The sequence below is a fragment of the Nicotiana tabacum genome, chromosome 6 (genome assembly GCF_000715075.1).
Source record: "Nicotiana tabacum cultivar K326 chromosome 6, ASM71507v2, whole genome shotgun sequence".
Lineage (NCBI taxonomy): Eukaryota > Viridiplantae > Streptophyta > Magnoliopsida > Solanales > Solanaceae > Nicotiana > Nicotiana tabacum.
Genome location: NC_134085.1, coordinates 13,752,907 through 13,760,773, shown reverse-complemented (window position 1 = coordinate 13,760,773; position 7,867 = coordinate 13,752,907). Strand labels below are relative to the sequence as shown.

The 7,867-nt window shown below is 31.6% G+C and overlaps 1 long non-coding RNA gene across 2 annotated transcripts; it reads right to left on the bottom strand.

Moving 5' to 3' along the window:
* Positions 1 to 312: 312 nt before the first annotated feature.
* LOC107800033 (uncharacterized) lies at positions 313 to 3,042 on the bottom strand. 2 transcript variants are annotated; one of them, XR_012710240.1, is made up of 2 exons: positions 2,147 to 3,042; positions 313 to 1,372 (listed from the first exon to the last, which is right to left on the bottom strand). It is a non-coding gene; the product is annotated as an uncharacterized LOC107800033 (long non-coding RNA). The 2 variants fall into 2 exon arrangements; XR_012710239.1 differs by having other exon boundaries at positions 2,847 to 3,042.
* Between the last annotated feature and the right edge of the window lie 4,825 nt (positions 3,043 to 7,867).

Genomic DNA, 7,867 nt, shown 5'->3' with positions numbered 1-7,867 from the left:
TTCAATGTTATTTGGCATGATTTGAGGCGTCGACTATGTTCGTAATGTGTTTTGGGACGCGTTGGTATAATTGGTTAAGATCCCGAAGGCCTCAGGTGGATTTTGGATAATAAACAGATCAAGTTTGGGCTTAAGGGAATGCTGAAGCCACTACAAAAAAAGGCTCATTTTATGGTGATTTGTATTGCTGTCACTTAATGATACTCTTACACCTATGGGTGAACACACTCGATCTCCACATCACTATGCTGAAACAATGAAACAAAAGTAGATGAAAAACTTATAAACAACTAGCATTTTGACAGGCTAAAAGGACAAATCTAGTTACATAAATAAAAGAAAGCTAAAAATCTTCTTACAAATAAATCTGTCACTTGGTCTAATAGCATTGAACAAAAGTTACTGGATATTCTCACATGAATAAGAACTAAAGTACAAAGTTATTTCCTCGTATATCATCATAAAACTTACCTCCAAAACATTTCTACTTGGCAGCATAAAATCTAGCCATATATTTATGAAAAAAATCACCTACATAACTATTAAAGTATAAGTCAGCCTCTATAAGCTTTCTAGCATTAAACAAATAAAGTATGAGTTGTAATCCAGCCCAATGATCCGCAGAAGTTAAACTTGCACCAGCTAAAAGCTAATAACAACACTGGAAACTGAAGTAGAGGAAATGAACTATAAAATATAAACTAATAATTAGTTAAATAAACCAAGCCAGCGCCCATAATCTTCTGGAGCTAATTTCAAGCAAAAGAAGCAACAAGAAAATGCCAAAACTTGAACCGAAAAAATAAAATTTATATACTATCAGCTTACTTCATCTCATTTCTTAGGTAGTTATTCAAAATTTTTAAGGCATAAATTCTAGTAGTATCATATCAAGTAAGAACTGCAAGAGAATCACCTCTTACAATAAGAATGCCAAGGACCCTTATTATTTATGTATATTATTGTACTGATATTTCTATAAACAATAGTCCTAGGAATAAGAAAATACATAACCAATCAATTTAAAACTAAAAGCATCAATTTATGTAAACTGTGAGTTTAAAGTTGTATCTCAAGTTTATACCTACTTGAGCAATATAGCAGTTGTCATTGAGCCAACCATGTTTATTGTTCTCAATGCTACCACTTCTTTGCTTCAATCCAACTGATATTCAAAGCTGCAAATGTTCTTCAATTGGTGTAGCTTCCATTAAGAAGCATGTTATATAAATATTAAGTTTCTCCGGAAAAAATGCCTAGCCAAGAAACGAGGTAAGAAGCATAACTTACTCCTCAATGCTATAAAAACAGCCCATCAATACTAAAACCTTTGCACTGGTAGAGGATGTATCCCTCGATGGATTTACATCACCTTGACATTATAATTAAATTGAATGTAAGGTACAAACGAAGAAAATTGTTAACCGATAAAATAAGAATCATTTTAGTTGCTTGTAATTAAATACATGCTTTCTTATTATTAAATTCAACTATATAAAGCAAAACTGAAGAGCAGGGCATACAACATCAAAAACCTAGAACTAGCAAAAGTTGCAAAAAAAAAAAAAAAAAAAGAAGTTCCATTTTTTACCTTGTGCAAATGAAAAGTACTAAACTAGAACTCACAGGGTAAAATACTATAAACATATCCATTACATGAATTGATACAGAATCACCATGCTTCTTTGAGCCAAACAGGTCATGTGTGATATGACAAAGTTACTTCTTAATATGATCTGTAGCACTTACTCTGACTAGTCATCGAATAACTTTTATAATGACAAGACATGTTTAGATACGTTACATAAGGCTCCAAAAAGACAAAGGCAGAACTGCTAGCCAAAGTTTAATGTAATACTTTACTTAATGTAAGACGATGATAACTCGCCAAGCTTGTTTTCTGAAATAAAAGATAGTTGTGCACAAGGATAGAAAGAAGTTGGTCTGTTACAGGATAAGAGTGACAAGAGATATGTGTTGTAATTTATAAGAAATTGTCGCCATTATCGGTCCAGTAATCTTTGTTAATATTGGTCCAGCAATCAATTCATAGTTAAAGTTGCTCAAAAGTACTATTAAAACAACTTCTGATAAACAAACTTCAAATACATTTGTAGAAGTAAACAAACCACAAGGGGTGCTTTACCATGGCGATTAGCTCAAATCCTGGATGATCGGTTCATTGCGTTAGAATGCCATTTGGTTCAGTGGGTAAATGTCTACAACAATCACCTAAAGTTCATGTAATTGTACTCATATTTCCAACCGTCCCTGATGTACAAGGATGCAGTAGTTGCATACATACAACAGAACTCATTTGATGTCCTTTCTAATTAAAGACCAAAATATTCTCAAAATTTACAAAACAATTACTTAGAATCTTCTTGCAGTGTATAAAATTAGCCATCCAAAGAATATAATCATCAAACCCCATAAAAGGGGAAAAATAACAAGACAGACAAAATAGAAAGAGTGCATTGCGTTGTACCCGACATCCTAAGCACACAATCCATCCAATTACGTACAGACAACCCCCATCAACCATAAAAGACAAGAGATCTGTCGAACACCACCTACTACAAATAGACAACCTCTAACTATAGACTCTTTTTCTCAAAAGCACATTCATTTCCCCGCAGAAATGACTCTTAAAAGGGTAAGATTTTCAATTGGACCTCGAAATAAAGGAATATATAAAACAATTGAAACAATATATAACTCAAATACTTGTAACTATATAGATCCAAAAGCATATCGAAAACAATTCTGGTTAGGAACCCTATATCGGAAAGTAAAAGACAATATAGAGCATATAGAAGTAAGAAAGAGGATGAAAAAGTACCAACCGTTGTTCTTCGGATTGCGCTCTACCAGCTCCGTAGAGAAGGTGAAGAGAGGATCAAGCCCTGCTAAAAGATTTGTGAGAGAGGGAACTAACTGTACAATTTGAAACAAGGGGAAAAAGAGAGGGAATTTTGCCCGGTTCTATAATTTTTAGTTTAATATCGAAATTACCTCCTAATGTGGAGTTGAAAACCTAGGAAGATGTGGCCAATATTGTCTTTTTAATATTTTTCTTTTCTCTATTTTCTCTTTTATATTTCCTTTTAACTATTTAAATAAAAGAAAATTTGGAAAATTGAATGTCACGACCCGAAATCCCCACCATCGGGACCGTGCTGGCGCCTAACATCACACTTGCTAGGCAAGCCAACGTTAAAGTTTTAATTAGCCAAATCCTTTACGTTTAGTGATTAACAATAAACAAGCTAAAACCAATAAAAATAAGTGCGAAAATAAGTAAATAACCTCTTTGTTTATATACGACAAGAGGGGTTGCTCTGATGGTAAGCAATCTCCACTTCCAACCAAGAGGTTGTGAGTTCGAGTCACCCCAAAAGCAAGGTGGGAAGTTCTTGGAGGGAAGGATGCCGAGGGTCTATTTGGAAACAGCCTCGCTACCCCAGGGTAGGCGTAAGGTCTGCGTACACACTACCCTCCCCAGACCCCACTAGTGGGATTATACTGGGTTGTTGTTATTACCAATATTGTTACTATTACTATTACTATCCAGAATCCGGTGTCACAATCCACGAACACACTAACATTTGCTACAAACATATGTTCGAAAGAAGATACAACTGTTTCTGAAGGGAAGTAAAAACAATAAATGTAGGAGCATCGAAGGGGACGCCAGGGCCTGCGGACGCCAGCAGGACTACCTTGGGTCTCCTTAGGGCTGCTAATCACGCGGATTGGGTGGTTATTTCCTCTTAACTGTTTGACTTATTGGTTATCCGCTTTTAAATGTATTAATTCGCTAGCTACCCGGTAAGATATCGGGCGAATTGGTATCGGTTTAGCTCTTATCGGGCGATTATCATGTGGTTTATTGGCCTAATTTAATCTATATTGCACATGGCGCTTTTTGATTTTAGAGCAGACTTACTTCCTTAGGACTTCAAAGCTGGAAAGGAATGACAATAACTCATTATATCAGTAAGAACAAACTTTTGAAGCATAGCAGCAGGAGATAGTAATCTGGAGACTAACCCATATTGGTTGAGTCTCATTTGTAAGCTCTCAATCCCAATATTTCTCCACAATTTTTTTGTTCTTCTTCTTTTTCTGTTACAGAGAGTTAGAAATTTCATCAGAAATGGAAAAAGACAACAGCAGAATCAACAAAGCTAACCCCAGAATATGTACTACCCCTAGCTACCTCAGTTGTTGTATCTTCTCCTTCCTTCTTGGCTTTTGCCGGATACTCATCAACTTATCTGTAGAGAGACAATATCACGGAACCACAAGGCGATAAAGAGTTATATCCAACTTACATAACATGGAACGTCAAAAATGTAAGACCCCAAGCATGTTTTGTGGCCGTAGATAGAAACAAGTGAATTTTGGCGTTAGGATTTCTAAATGTCTAATAGTAAATTAGTAATAGAGAATAAAGAAAGAGTATTGGAAGTGGAAGAAGGGTTTTTGATTATTTTATATATATATATATATATATATATATATATATATATATATATATAAATTTTATATATATATATGTATTCTTAACGGGTTAACGGATTATCCGTTAAGAAAATTGAATAATCCACCCCCAAATCGATAAGCCATTAATAAAAAAATTCAATCTATTCCTCAACCGTTAAACCGTTAACCCGATACCAATAAGCCATTAAGCTTCGATTTCGGTTCGGTTTTAAACACCCCTAGGTCTCCTAGTTGTAAATGTCTGCAACCAACCTCTTGATCAGCCACTACCTGCTCCAAAATCTACACATAAAATGCAGAGTGCAATAACAGTACAACCGACCCCATGCACCAGTAAGTACCTAGCCTAACCTCGATAAGGCAGTGACGAGGCTATGACGGGGCATTTACAATATAGCCTGCATAAAATGTATAAGAAAATCACAAAGAATGACATGATAAAATAAAGCAGTAACTTGCAATGAATGAATACAGTTCCCGAAACATATCACCATTGCTCAGCTATAACCAATCCTTAAAAACAGTTTAAGACTACCGTTCAGCTAACACAGTCAAAGAAAAACATAAGCATAAAGATTGTTGCGGCGTGCAACCCAATCCCACCATATCATAATAATCACAATCATAGTTCACCCTTATCTCAATACAATCCACCCTTATAACACCCGTTGCGGCGCGCAACCCGATCCTACCGTATCACAATAATCACACTTCACCCTTATCTCATCACATTCCACTCTTATAACATCTGTTGCGGCGCGCAACCTGATCTCTCCATATCAATCTCATTTACTCAGCAAGAACAATATTTACACAATTCAAATCACATGACTCTTCACAAAGCTCAACATCAAATCAAAACATTTAGAAAGATTATGCACAATGAGATTTTACACAAGTAATACTACTCATAAAGATTATGCAGTATGAGACTAGGGACTTTGGAATTTGATTCCGGGCATACGCCCAGATTCCATATTTTGATACAGACCCACCGACACTTTTAAAATACGAGTCTGAGTCCGTTTACTCAAAACATTGACCTAAGCCAACTAAATCAACTTTGAAAGGCAAAAATTATTATTTTTATCAGCTTTCAACATAAAAGCTTTTCGGAAACACGCCCAGACTGCGCATGCAAATCGAGAAGGAATAAAAGGAGGTTTTGAAGGACTCAGAACACGAAATCGAGTTCTAAAACATAAGATGACATTTTGGATCATCACATTGAACTAATTTAATAATAAAACATACTTAAACATAATTGAACAAATTCAAATAAAGTTATAAAAATAATCCATTTAATATTCAAATTGCTAAATATCCTTGATTAGATAAAATGTAGTAACACATTTGTTAATTACTAACATTATTTTGAAATTCAAAACCCTAATATTATGAAAATAAAAGAAATTTATGTCCATATATTTTGCAATTTACTTTTTCCCTTCACACATATAGACCGGTACATCTCTAGGTTGACACAGGTTATTACCAAGTATCTCAAGTGACCTCTCATTTTATTCTTAATATGTGTTACTTGCACCTATGGCAAATATGATAATTTTTTATTTTATTTAATCTTCTATAACCACACATCCATATTAACATTTGTATATCTACAACACTCGTCTTGTGGATATGTTAAATGTTAGCGGTGCAACGCTCTCTACCATAACGCTCTTTACTATATAACATTATCAGTTTTGTTATGTAAACTTATCTTTCACTTTGATAGCCATCCTTCTATCACGTAACATTCAATAGCACTTTTTCTATTTTAACATCTAATTATAATGGCAAAACACATAGTTTACCCATCAACCTTACAGCAAAATCCCTGTTACACGACTTTCTTTTACGGCAAACCTTTTACATACTCAACCTTTAAAAAATGTGTCTTAGACACACTATCTAAAATACTAGTGTTAGAACATGCGAGATGCGCAGATAATTTGACAGAATATTAATTATATAAAATTATGATCTAATATATCATATTATTTTAATAGATATTAGTTGTTATTTTATTATTTAATATAGTGTGCAGAAATATAATAAAATCTATACAAAATCAAAGGATACGCATCATATAGTAATCAAATAAATTGTTTGTTCTTTATTAAATTAGCAAGTACTTAGTACTATACATTTACTAATGTAACTTTTTATTAACTTGTCAATTGGCTTAATAATTTGATACTACTCTTTTTTAATAGAACTTAGATATATATTTTCTTACTCCAAAAATATTTTTATTTTTTTAAACTTATATACAGTTCAAAATTCTTAAATTATCTAAATTTATCGATAACTTTTTGGAGTGTTATTTATTTATATTATATTATATATTTTTTAATTAATTGAAAATATAAATTTCATAAAATTATCTTTATCCCCCTTTTTTCATACATTCTTTTCTACTGCAATATTTGATTAGTTTTCTTATTTTGTAGTTTTCTAAAAATTTAAATAATGTAATATTCTTTTTTTACTAAACTATAATTTTGAATTCATCAAAAGTATAAAGGGAAAAGCCTTTTATTATTTATATATATTTATCTTATGCATAATATCATAATAATATCTTTATATTTTTGTATTTTTCATTATGAAATTATGAGTTATATTCATTAACTAAAATTTTCCACATGAGAATTTCAATTAGTATATACATTTTTACGCTATCACTTGAAATTCCTTTTTTTAGTATTCTTCCTTTATAACGTTTTATTTATTATAATTTTAGTTATGTGTATATGTATGAGTTTTGTCATTATAATTCTAATTATAAGTCTTATATATTTTTTATTTTCCCACATTTATATTTTGTTTCCTTTCCCCCCTTGCTTATCTAATTGTATTATCTATTGCTTAATATTATTAAATTGCCATATATTTTTAATAAATTACTAATTTAATACAATACAATAAATATAATTTTATATTACTCTTGAAATTTAACTTGACTTTATCTTGTATGACTTTTTCATTATTATTTTGATAATTAAGTTTATCAATGATATTTTCGAGTATTATTTATTTACTTAATTTTGTCAAATAACGTGGATAGACACATTATATATATTCTCCTTTTTATACATTAATTTTTGCTCTACAATATTTCATTTAGTGTTTATCTATAACACGAATATTATTGTATTATTTTTTTAAATAGATGGTATTGAATTAGTTCAAATGTTAAATAGAGAACTTCTTTTAATATATGTCATAAATCTACTAATAATTGTAATAATTATATTTATATTATTTTCAATAAGAAATTAAATTAGATTCTTCTTCGTGTTTGAATAAATATGAAAGTTTAATTTTTATATTAAGATTACTATATAAGAAG